At 42.1% G+C, this 13,644-nt stretch overlaps 1 pseudogene; it reads right to left on the minus strand.

Annotated features, from left to right (window-relative positions):
- Positions 1–4,906: 4,906 nt before the first annotated feature.
- Positions 4,907–13,644, minus strand: part of LOC145659402 (eukaryotic translation initiation factor 4 gamma 3-like) — a 40,492-nt pseudogene continuing 31,754 nt past the window's right edge.

A 13,644-nucleotide genomic window follows, 5' to 3' on the forward strand; every position in this document is an offset into this window, starting at 1 on the left:
GTATTGAAGATTGTATCAAAGTTACTATTAGCATATGACTAATGAGGTCTAAGCATCAAACATCATCTAAACACTGGATGAAGTGGCACTGTTTCACAGGTCTGGCACTGTCCTATAACTTGCAATCTATAAGAGAGTGTAAAATCTCCAGACATCTTTTTCCCACAAAATTTGAAATATGGAAAATATGGAAGCAAATCTTTCCATATGAGGATAAATAACATAAATTGACCATTTCTTAATACACAGAAATTAAAGCATTAAAATCTCATTTGACATAATATAAATGCAGTTACCAAAAAGTGGCTGAAAATAAGCAGGAAACTGGGCATGGTATAAAAACTTATATACATTTACATACACTTATATATACATTTATGTGTGTTTTGGAAAGTTTCCAAGATGTTATTTTGTGCCAGCATTGTTTAGGTTTTATTGAGACTCCTGTGTCAGGTAATCAACATATTACAGTCCATGGTAATTGGTAAATTCAGGTGAAATATTTATATTCATCTGAAATTAACTGCCCTGCCACTGTGTGTGTGTGTGTGTGTGTGTGTGTGTGTGTGTGTGTGTGTGTGTGTGTGTGTGTTGTTTTCTCAGTGTTGACAGGCTGCTGCTGAGACTGCTCCACTGCTACAGTGTCTCTGACCTCCAGCAGGGGGCAGCAGCAACAGATCTGCTCTCTGCTCTGCAGCACAGACTGGACTTCTCCTGCAGCTCTGCTCTGGACCTGACAGCAAACACACAGACACACACTCTGACTCTGAGCAATGAGGACTGCACAGTCATCTCCATGGTCAACCAGAGAGCTCACACACACATACATACATACATACATACATACATACATACACACACACACACACACACACACACACACACACAGCTCACTGTGAGATAGAGGAGGCTGGAGTGGGGCTACTCTTCCCCATTTTACACACAGTCACCCTGCAGTAAGCCACTGACTAACAATTTAACACAATATTCGGCATGTGACTGAATGTAGAAGCTGTGTGTGTTCATTGGAAAGCATTGTATGTTCTTTGAAAGGCTCTATATAAATGTAACTTTGCTCATTCAGTCATATCTTGTGTTCTGTCAAGGACATTTTTTTGAAAACAAACAGCAAAAAGCCTGACTTTCTTGGTGATTTTATTTCTCTTACTGGCTGCCTGGTTCACTGATCACTGCCTGTCCTTGGCAGGATGGATATTGAGTGTCTCTGAAAATGTATTAATATTATTAGTATGTGCCTAACGCTCCTCTCTATTCCAAAGCTGACCCGATTTCCATAATTCTCGTATTGCATAAGACATTTATTTCCATTATATGTTTTAACATTCAGGTGGTCATTTTTCTTTTCAACAGTTATTGGCATGATCCAATAGATCCAAAGTCAAACGAATACGCACATCATGTGTTGAACCCATCCATAGTATTTTTCTGCTTATCTAATATGCCAATATTTTCTCGTAACCATCCCACCAAGTCCTAAAAACACCCAAACCTAAATGCTTAGTAACTACAGTAAAGCTTTTGTCACTGTCTTAATTTTTAGTCTGCATTAGTTCATCAAATGGTTATTTATTGAGAGTGAGTCTGTATTTTGTATTTGAAAAAAAATAAAACTTTGTCAGCATTAAGCAGGTTTGTTGTCTGGTTTGAAGGCTGTGGTTGTGCTATTTTTCTGGCCTTTCTGGTCAACTAGTTTCTGTACCCAGTCATTCCATCAAGGGAGGTGTGTTGCTATTGAAATGTCTAACTTCCTTCATCTAGGGAATTCATGACATACATTAGAATTACATTTATTATAGCTGCAGGTGGCAATTAAGGGGTCCAATCATTTTATCACATCTGCACAACTTGGTTTCTGATGACATCCCATATTAAGTTCACCAGCCTTTGTGGTTGGTTTTGAGGTTTTGTTTCCAGGAATGTTGTATTTTGAAACCAATCTCTCAATTTTCTCTGCTGAATTGCTTTATACAAATATTTTTTTCTGATTCGACATGACTAAGAAATATAGTTCCCCCAGAAGGTCAGTTCACCCCAAATGTACTTGCATTCACAGTATGTTCATATACACCATTGAAGTTTGGTGATAATCTAACACTCTATGGCTAAGTTTTAGCCTATTAATAAAAATCCTGCTCTTGGGGATTGATAGTTAAATACACATATTTTTGATAATTATTTACAAGAAGATCTGCATTTTTTACATTTAAAAGGTATCTCTAGATCAAAAGGTCACTGACTTGTTTGAAAGGTGCATTTGCCCAACTAATTTAGGTATCAAAAATCAGGCTAAAAAAAGGTTTACGAAACGTATTGAACTTTTTTATGGAATAGTCACAAAGTATTGCACTGTATAAACTGCATTTCTCATGCACAACTGGTACACAATGGGATTGACTCTTTTTTTTTTTTTAAATACCTTTTCATATGTCAGAGGGGCTCTGTTGGCAAAAATGTCCTATAATTGCCATGCTAGCTTAAAGTCCATAAATCAATACTCATGTCAAGTTTCATAAGAATTACTCAAAGAAGTCTTAATTTTTTTTTCTGCTGTTTTGAATGAATCGGTACACCTTGGAAGGATTGATAGGTATGTAGGGGCCATACTCCATACAAATATCAACATGTTTCAGTCTCATCAATATTTTGATACCAAATTTGTGAAGATTGGAGAAAGGTCCTACGACTAGTGTGTTACAGTTCATCAGCAACATAAAAAGCAGTAGGATATTTAAATTCAAAGTAATGTAGCAGTCCACTGAAGCCAGTTCTTACTAAATTACATTACATCCTTTGAAGCCCACTGAAAAATGATTAGCCAATTACCTGAAAAACATTAGCCAATGTTTGACTCAGCCTTAGCAATCCTCCAGCTTGCTTACAGAAGCAGTATGCAAAATTTCATCTTGATCAGAAGAGCAGTTGTTGAGAAACAGTTATTTGCATATTATTATATGCCCCATATTGACAAAACTGCTACATTTGGTAAGCTACCTCAAAGTCAACAATGGTATAAGTCTTTTAAATTTCATGAAATCTGAACATGTCGTTCAGGAGTTACAGCTAGTTAAAGTTAAGGTTAAAGCCTAACCTTTGTACTACTACTTTGTACTACTAATATTACTTTGCAATAGGACAGCTGTATTTTTATGTCAGGTTTTTGTTTAAATAATTATTGAGATTCAGACTCTTGCAAATATTTTGACACCAATTTCACTCAGATTGGTGTGAAAATCCTAGGAAAAACCCAAACAAACAAAAAAAGTGAAATCTAGTGGGCAGAGCCTATTCGAATTAAGGAGAAGCCAAGGAAGAATGACATAAAAATAAATAATACTATTTCTATATTCACCTCTGCCTTTTGTTTTGAACATCTGCAAATGTTAAATATAGTTTTGTCTGCAGTTCATAAAGGAAAAAACAAAAATACATTAGAGTCAGAACGTTTGTTTCTTTGTCACACAGTTTTATTATTGTTTTGAATTATTATATTGTCTTTTAGCAATTGTCAATTGTCCTTGGACTTGTCCTCGGCCTCACACAGCCAGGTGAAAAAGGCTGTCACGGATTTGAGGGCCACACCTTTGCCTCTTGTTGTGTTTGGACAGCAGCTGCTGGTGCACCTTCCTCTGCTCCTCAAGTTTGGCCTACTGATGGATCTGTTCAATGGTCTTGGGCCCGTGGTCAACTCGCTGCGACACCCAGTTATGCTAGAAAAGCAAAATCAGCAGATGCATACTTTTGCATCACCATGCGCTGGAATGGCAAACACAAACACAGGCAGAGTCTCTAACCAGTCGCAGGTGGATGACGTGATGACGTCCTGGAGCAGGAACCGAATGCGTGAGGAACCCCTCCTCTCCTTCACTGTCTTTTCTATATATTTAAAGTAGTGATCCATTTTTGGCTGAGAGAGAGAGAGAGAGAGAGAGAGAGAGAGAGAGAGAGAGAGAGAGAGTGTAAGAGAAACGTAGAAAAATTTCAGGTATTCTACCCCTTTCGATTCGATCAGGTGTGCTCTCAGCTGAACTCATGTCGCAAGACGTTTATGACTTTTATGTAAACCCTGCTGCCTTGCACGTTGGTCAGTGCTGTAAAGCAGTTCACTGCCACTGTGGGTGTAGCTGTGCTGTCATCAGCTGCGCTTGGCTTTGGGGAATCCAGGGTGCAGCAGCAGGAGGCGGCAAACGTGGAGGAGGCTGTGAGAGCAAAACCTTCTAACAGCTGACCAGTCCTGAATAAAAGCCTTTCATTTTGTCAGCTGCAGTAGGAGCAGAGCTAACAACCACACTGACAACTTCACTAAACAACATGAACTTGGACACTTTTAAAATCATTGCCAAGGCCTAATAATACACTGATATCAGCGCAGCATGCTAGTCGCACTATAGATGATGATCCTAATTAGTTGGCTACCCTGTAGTCAGAGTGCAGGCAACAGGCAAGCAACAGAAAACACTGACAGCAAAACTTTTATAGACAACATTTCAACATGCTTGTTTTTTGGTTAAAAGCGTGCATGGAGAAAAAAATACACAATAAAAAAGACCAGGAAAATTGAACACATATAACTGTCAAACTAGTTGGTGACTGAACTGTCAACATCACAACTGCTGTTCCTACTAGAGAAAAAACTGACAGTCAAGATACAATATCCAAAACTTCTTCATCCAGTTTCGATGTGTAAAGTACTTGTTGTGAAAAACGCAACACAGACCAAATCTGGACAAAATAGGCACAGTCGCTGCACTGCACACTAGCACTCATCTACACATGCCCCGTAAACCTTTACATGACATACTAAAGATAAACCGATGCAAGTGCTGAGCATCTGCTGAGAATATTAAATCAACCCAGACCAGGCCCGCGGCCTGCTTACCCTGGCCTTCTACAAGTCCAGGTCTTTGCCGATGGCTGTGAGGAGGTGGCACAGACGCTCCAGGCTCTCCTCGTTGTGGTTCATTAATAATTTGACCACGCAGTCGTGCATGATGGCCTCCGACAGCATGCGCAGCTTGAACAGCTCCCCGATGAACTTGATGTTGCCGATGGACCTCCTGTGGGCCTTGTCCTTCGCCTCCTCCAGATCCTCCTCCAGCCTCTCCCGCTCGCTGGCCTTGCGAGGAGTAACCAGAACAAAGACAAAAGCAAGAAACAGCGCGTTTGGACCCGATAACGACCTGGCCGCCTCCCAGCACTGCTGCCGATTTCAGTCCCCTTTCTCCTGATCTGTGGGTTGGTGAGTCGGGTAAACTAGACAGGAGTGCTGCTTACTGAAGTGGCCGCTTCCAGCTGGTGCCGCAGCTTCTCCAAAACATCATTGTTGACCTTGTCCTTCTCAAACTCCTTCTGACAGCGGTTCAGCAGCAGCTTTTGGAAACTCACAGTGCTGGTGGGCTTGTCTGCCATGGGCACTTTTAACTACACAGGAAAGACATGTAGGAGAAACACTTGGGTATAAGATAGTGTTGAGAGTTCTGTTACTAAATAGAAGCTGATTAAAGCTCCATGTCCGTTTAGAGTGGTTCAAACAGAGTTCACTTCTGTGTGGCATTTGCTTTTGTATGGAACTTCAGCAGCAATGTATGGGAACATGTTACTCACCATAGCCAGGCAACTGCACATATTGCCATAGGTCAGAGAAGCTGGGCTCATCGATGGCTTTTTCAAAAACCAGGTCAACCACGCCTTTGAGGCGCTCCTCCGTGTCGACGGTGAGGTCCATCACCTGCTTCATCAGCTGGTTAAACATCTGCGGAGGAAGCTCTGATTTCTCAGGGGGATAAGAGTCTGGGGTGGGGGCAGGAGTGGGAGCTGGAGCTGGGACGGGTCCATGTGCAGAGACAGGGGCAGGAGCAAAAGCAGGACTGCCGGGCTCTCGTCTCTGCACAGGAGGCTCGACTGGCCGTAGTGCTGGTGATGAAGACTTCAGCATTGCACACTCAAGCTTTGGCTCGTCATCTACAGCCAATCACAGATGAGGGTTGGGAAAGTTGAACCACCAAAAAGGGGGAAAAAAATTCAAATAAAATAATAATCAGTGGAGTCAAAAGCAAATCATCCACAAAACTAGTACTAGTTTCATAAGGAAGTTCATGCATGTGCTAGCTAGCCCTAAACCAGCTGTGTGTGTGTGTGATGTAGTTAGAGGGTTGAAAGGGACAGTGAGGCCTGACCTGGTTTCAAGTCCACAGGAGCAGGAAGGACCTGAGCACTGTCCACGTTATACATGACATTCCCCTGCTCTGCTACCTGGCTGTTCAGCTGCTGGGATTTGAGGTAGAAAATGTGAGAATAATGAGGGTGTGGACATAAAAACTAGCAAAAGACAGAAAAGATGGAGAGAGAGAGAGAGAGAGAGAGAGAGAGAGAGAGAGAGAGAGAGAGAGAGAGAGAGAGAGAGAGACTGCACACATGCAGAAGAAGGGGAATGGCAACGAGGGTGGGGGGTGAGCACAGCACAGCACAGCACAGCACAGCATAATTAAAGTTTACAGAGAGGCCTTTCCTCAGAGAAGCTGAGGTGCTCAGGATTTGGCTGAATCGTTCTTATAGGGCCTTTATGTGGGCTGTCTGTATAGTGGGAACACGAGGGAAGATCAGGAGGATTCGAGTGGCTGTGAGGGAGAACTAAGATGGAGGCAGATGAAAGAATAGGCACGGCAAGTCGGAACATCAAAACACATCTGAGAAGCCTTCTTAAGTCAGAACAGCCACAATCACACAAGCTACTGGAACAAGTCAAATATGACGGAGGAGGGTCAACGGTGCGACCGAATCACTGAAGGAGGAAGAGAGAATGGCTGGAAATCAAACTACACCATCAACTTTTGTTGCTGATTGTATGATGCTTTTAATAGGACAAGACAATGAAAGCCAGCCAAACAACCAAACAACCAAACAACCAGCTCAGAGCTTATTATGAGGGAGGACTAGATGAGAGAGTACTTTGACCTGTGGAGTGGATCACGCGAGCTGATTTCAGTTAAGCACCTAGTTATGGAAACTATAAAGACTAACATTGTCATAAAAATGTGCTAGGGTTAGAATACATTCTTTGCTCGCTTCAAGGCTACATCTAGCAGCGCTAATGCTAACAGCGTTAATGCTAACAGCGCCAATGCTAACGGCGCTAGTGCTAACAGCGCTAGTCCAAATGGCACTATCGGCGCAGCCAATGGCACATGCGCGGGGCCCACCATAGAACAGCGCCCTCTCATCATCACGGAGAGTGACGTGAGGAGAGTGTTTAAAAGGGTGAATACCAGGAAGGCGATGAGACCAGACGGTATCTGCGGGAGGGTCCTCAAAGCCTGCGCAGATCAGCTAGCCCCGGTATTCACCGACATCTTCAATCTCTCCCTGACGCTCGGTATCGTCCCGTCCAGCTTCAAGCAGTCCACCATCGTCCCCGTCCCAAAGAAACCTCGACCCTCCGACCTCAATGACTACCGCCCTGTCGCCCTCACATCAGTCGTGATGAAGTGCTTTGAAAAGCTAGTCAGAGACTTCATCACATCTTCACTGCCAGCCTCCATGGACCCACTGCAGTTTGCATACCGCCACAACCGCTCCACTGACGATGCAATTGCACATCTGCTCCACACTACACTGACTCACATGGACGAAGGGAGGGGAAATTATGTTAAAATGCTATTTGTCGACTACAGTTCAGCATTTAACACTATCATCCCCTCCCTACTCACTACTAAGTTGGGGGATCTAGGACTGCATACATCCCTGTGCGACTGGATCTCCAACTTCCTAACAGACAGACCACAATCAGTACGGGTGGGCAACTGCGCCTCATCCACCCTCATCCTCAGCACTGGAGCTCCTCAGGGTTGTGTCCTAAGCCCCCTGCTCTACTCACTGTACACCTACGACTGCACAGCCACTTCCAGCTCTAACATCATTGTCAAGTTTGCTGACGACACCGTTGTCATGGGTCTGATCTCGGACAACGACGAGAGGGCCTACCTGGAGGAGATTAAACACCTGGAAAACTGGTGCCAGGAAAATAATCTCCTCCTAAACGTCAGTAAGACAAAGGAGCTGATCGTGGATTGCAGCAAGAAGCAGGAGCGGCACTACCAACCAGTGAGGATCGGTGGAACCACGGTGGAGAGAGTAGATAGTTTCCGGTACCTTGGAGTTCACATCTCGCAGGACCTGTCCTGGTCCCGCCATACCAACTCCCTGGCAAAGAAGGCTCGTCAGCGTCTTTACCACCTCAGACGCCTAAGAGACTTCAGACTGCCCTCCAAAGTACTGTGGAACTTCTACACCTGCACTATCGAGAGCATCCTCACGGGGAACATCACAGTCTGGTTTGGGAATAGCACCAAGCAGGACAGACAAGCACTCCAAAGGGTAGTGCGTTCAGCGGAGCGCATCACACACACGGAACTTCCTGACCTGCAGACCATCTACTACAAGCGGTGCCAGACCAAGGCCAAGAAAATTGTGAAGGACCCCACCCATCCCAACAATAGACTCTTCTCTCTGTTGAGGTCAGGGAGGCGCTTCCGCTCCCTGAAGACCAAGACAGAGAGGCTGAACAGGAGCTTCTTTCCACAGGCCATTCGGGCCCTGAATCAGGGAAACTGATAAACTGTGGGGACCACCACCACCATGTAACATAACTGTATATCTGTACATCTGTATATATAGATTTATACTCAATTACCTTGTTACACAACAACTGTAGATATATTATTATACAAAATGGATCTGTACATTCTGTAGATTGTGTACATATATACCCAACCATATTACACCTGCACTGTACATTCTGTAGATTGTGTACATATATACCCAACCATATACATTGTACATTGTGTATATAATCATAATATACATATACTGTACATACATTGTTAATATATTTTTGTACATACATAGAATATATATATTTATCTTGCATATATATATTTTTCTCTATGCACCCCTGTTTCTTTTCCTCAGTTTGGACAGAGCACTCTCCACAATTTCACTGCGAGTTATACTGTGTATGACTATGTATGTGACGAATAAACCGAACTTGAACTTGAATTTGAGATCCGGCTACAGAGGACAGAGGACAGAGGGCAGAGGGTAACTTGGGGGAGATCGAAACTAAAGGACTTGTCACTTTGAACCAGTTCCTAACAAGAAGTACGAAATACATAAGATCTACCTTAAACATTGATGAGTGCAATAAACAATAAGTACTAGAGTACTACTAGACCAGCAAGTAGTAAGTTGCAGTAGTTTACCTTTGAGATCACAAGAGACCGCACAAGCACCTGGGTAGCTTCCTGCGAGAGAAGGGGCCGAATCCTTCGTATGTTACAAAGGAGAAATCTGAAACATGAGTTGAGAATGACAACTGGTTGTCCAAAGTTATGATCGTGATACCAGGGAGTTCTCAAAGGGAACTGTGAGGTCCTGATAAGGGCTGGGAGTACCCGGGATGTACAGAAGGTTGCATGTTAGCTAGGACAGCTAGCTGGCTCATTCGCTTTCTATCCATCTTAAAACTGCCAAAGTCTCGAAGTAAACATCACTAGTGAGTTATTCTACACATCTGGCATTAGCAGAGTGTTACAATAATAACAGTTCACCGCAGCAGTAAAGCAATAAACACTTGTCTTATGTAGCCGACAAACTCGCAAAATACACCAAGCCCGTTGTCATAGCAACCAGCACTTAAAGCTTGCTCGAACTAGCCTAGCTAAGATAGCCTTAATGGGCTAACAAAGACTCATTTCTACGCCAGGCGCACATACTACAAATGCATATTAGCTACATAACTGTTTGAATAAATGCGTGTATTACCATGCTATTCATTAATTTTCCTGTATGTGCACAACTGTAGACCGGGGGTTCTTTAACGTAATCCTCTTCGCCATTAGCTTAGCTAGCTAATAAAGCTAAGCTAGTTAGCCAGCCTAGCTAACTAACTGATATGTTTCAATGTGGAGACGCAGTAAGAGTGTCTCTAATAATTTGAGTTTGTTTTCAGTCGGTACGTACACTCAAACAGTGTCATACAGTTATAATAAATCAGCAGAAGCTGTTATTAAAATAATTTTCTGCGTCCTTTTGAGGTCTTACCTTGACATTGGTGAAGCTGAGCAGTGGTAACCTACATACGATTCGCATTAAAGAAATTAAATACAAAAAAAACATCTTTCTACGGTCAACCGAGAAGTCCATGTCTTTGTGAAATTTATTCTACAGTTTATTTTTTGTAGAAATGTATTCTACAAAAATTGTAGAAAATTGTAGAATTCTACAAAAATTGTAGAAATTTATTCTACAATTTATTCTACAGTAGTAATTTAATACTACTTGCTTTGGAAAAAGCAAACACTTCATGCCAAACTTAAAGTGTGCACGGCACAGTAATTGCTGTAGAAGACACATACATGTATTTTCACAATACACAGGCTGTTTATGTCTGTTCAGTACATATACATCATAAAATCAAACACAATGGGTCGTGTGTTGTTTGCTATTTGTTTATTTTTAAAGAACTGTACATGCGGGCGTTTTCATAATCTTCATGGAGAGGTGTCCGTTTTAAAATCAGGTGCGGGACTCGAATTTCCTCCGTTGTTCCAGGCGACCAGGGTGCGGTTCTGCTCACAAATCACTGCACCAGGTAGGTACCAGTCAAAATACGTGGTTGAAGATACCGTGAAGTTGTTGGTTTTTGACGGTACTGATGGAAAGGTCAACATGGCACCCGGAATAATGGCGTTTTCCTCCACAGGTGTTCTTATTAGGCCTCTTGGAGTATTAATTGTAGAAGTGCCTGATCTTCGTGCTGCGAACCTCCAGCTTTGGTCACGTTCTGCCCAGAAATCTATCCGCTTCAAGATTGGTCTAATGGGCCAGTCATTGCTCATCCTCCGCCGCTCTTGTTCAGTCGGCAGAGGGTGGATTTTCGTCCTGCTCTGTCTCTGTCCCATTGTCAAATGCGCTTACACTTGCTGAACTTGAATCTTATAAATTCTGATGTCAGCAGGGGTAACATTTCAGAACTGTTGTCAGTGTAGATCATTTGAATAAACGACTGTCCTGTTTGTCTGCTACGAGCTGCCATAGCTGCAGGTGTTTGGTGACTAGACCAGTCAGCATGCAGGAGTCTGCCTATGTTCAGTTAGAACAGGCATCAGTAAGACAAGACTCGCTGTACGCACTCATTATCTTAATACTGTTCATTAAATTAAGTCAGCGGTTTATATTGAGTTTACGTCAATTGGTACGACGACTCTACAGTCTTGAATTGATTTCTGGAGTGTAATATGGATATAAATATTAAAATGTTCTATTACAGAACACGACACCTGTTGCGTTTTATATTGGTAAATCTCTGATATGACCGCTGTAACATAAAGTTGCGGTTACAAGTACGTGAAACATTTTGATCGACTGAAATCTAGATGTATGTACATGTAATATATTTGTCTAAAAGTCTAAAAGTATCTCGGAAAATGTTCGAGATACTGCATGGCTTATATCTGTTGGAAGACTGCCTGTACGATGTATAGTCAAATGGAGTTGTTTTGTTACAACAAAGGAATGTCCGATGTATAATTGCATAGCCGATGAAACGATAGAACATTTATTGCTGCAGTGCACAAGGACTATTGAAATTTGGGAGAAAATGAAAGGTATTGGGTTTAAATGGGATCGTAACAGGAAAAGTATTAGGTATGGAATGTTTAATGAGAATTTGACTGAGAATGTGAAGGACCTTTATTGGATGATTGTTTGTGTGACAAATTCGAAGATTTGGAAAACATGATGTAAGATGGTTATTGAGCAATGTATAATACCTGCAGAAATAGTTTTTAAACAGATTGTATGTGAGTTAAAAAGGTTGAAGACGTTTGATATGAGAGGAAAAATTCCCTGGACTCTTTTGGACATATAAATGGATAATGTATACCTAATTTACAGATGTAAATTGTGCTGTTAATTATTAATGTATAGAGTGAAGGTAGTCTGTGTCCTCTGGTAGATATTGTTTGTGAGGTTTTTGTGATGGAGTGTTTGTATTGAATTGAATTGAATTTTCTTAATAAAGTCAATTTAAAAATGGAGAAAGGCAGTCCAAGAAACATTATTTATTTACATGACCTTCGAACGAGAGGGTGGGATCCATAACTCCAAGATCTTTAACCGTTAGATAAGATGTGATTGGGAGACCATTGAGGTTCATTGAGTTATTATAGAGTGGGGACCTAGCTGACTCTGGGCCTAATAGAAACACCTCTGAATGTCTCCGAATGTTAGAAATTAATTAAAAATACTAATGTCAATGTATTTACGACACATGCATTTAGGACATGTAAGTTTTTCAATCACAACAAAATATGTTGTTGTATTTTTTGCATTATGCTTACTACAGAATTAACAGTCAAAAGTTCAGTGACTTTGCATGCAGAGTTGTAACTCTGCTTATTACTAGAACTGTGGCTAGAATCAAAATCAACGCTAGTGTCATTCCTAAATCCCCAATCAGCTAGTTGTGAAGTTAACATTCAAATAGAAAATAAAAATGCAGACTTCAGAATTAGTTAAATAGCTGAGGGAATAGAATAATTATCCATTGCTACCCCTGTCTTTTATCATCCCTCCATCCCTCCATCCCATGCCATCTTCCTCTATTATTTGCTTTTCTTTTCTGGTATCTCCTTATCTCTTTTTAAAAAAAACATTGGCCAAAAGCAGCTGCATCATTACCTGGTTTGGGAACTGCACCACCTTTGACCGCAAGACCCTCCAAAGAATAGTGAGAACAGCTGAGAAGATCATTGAGGTCTCTCTTCCCTCCATCACGAACATCTACCTAACACGCTGCATCCGGAAAGCCACCAACATTGTGAAAGACCCCACACACCCCTCACATGAACTGTTCACCCTTTTGCCATCTGGAAGAAGGTACCGCAGCATCCAGTCCCGTACCTCCAGACTGTGCAACAGCTTCTTCCCAGAAGCCATTAGACTCCTGAACTCTGGCTAACTCCAATTCCAATTCAGATTCCAAAATGGGCACTTTTATACATGCTTATAGACAGTCACACACACACACACACACACACACACACACACACACAAACACACACACGTACATACCTACATACATACATACATATATACATATCTATACACACACTCACACATTGTTTTGCATTGGACTAGTGCTGAAGTCAAACATCACACAATTAAACTATGCACTCCTGTTGCAGTCTTGCACATTATCCTACTTGCTGCAAGAGTACTGTACTAAACCAGCACTGTAGCATGTTGTCTGTTGCACTGTTGTTTTCAGGTTGCACCATGGTCCTGGAGGAACATTGTCTCGTTTTTGTTGTGTACTTGTATATAGCTGAAATGACAATAAAACCTCTTGAACTTGAACTTGAACTTAAAGTCCCTCCGGACAGGCCAAGCCCTACAGCCTTGTACCGGGCCGCAGGATCAAGCAGTGCCTGTGGGAAGCGCTCTTCTGTCCGACTCTACGAGAGGAAGTGAAGCCTGATGGACAGTTCGGCGTGACTGAGAGCTTCTCTACTCCACTTTTCAACAGCTTCATGCCGCACTTTGAAGTGGACATGAGTGGAGAACCCA

The sequence above is a fragment of the Electrophorus electricus genome, chromosome 10 (assembly GCF_041902795.1).
Source record: "Electrophorus electricus isolate QZ-2024a chromosome 10, ASM4190279v1, whole genome shotgun sequence".
Lineage (NCBI taxonomy): Eukaryota > Metazoa > Chordata > Actinopteri > Gymnotiformes > Gymnotidae > Electrophorus > Electrophorus electricus.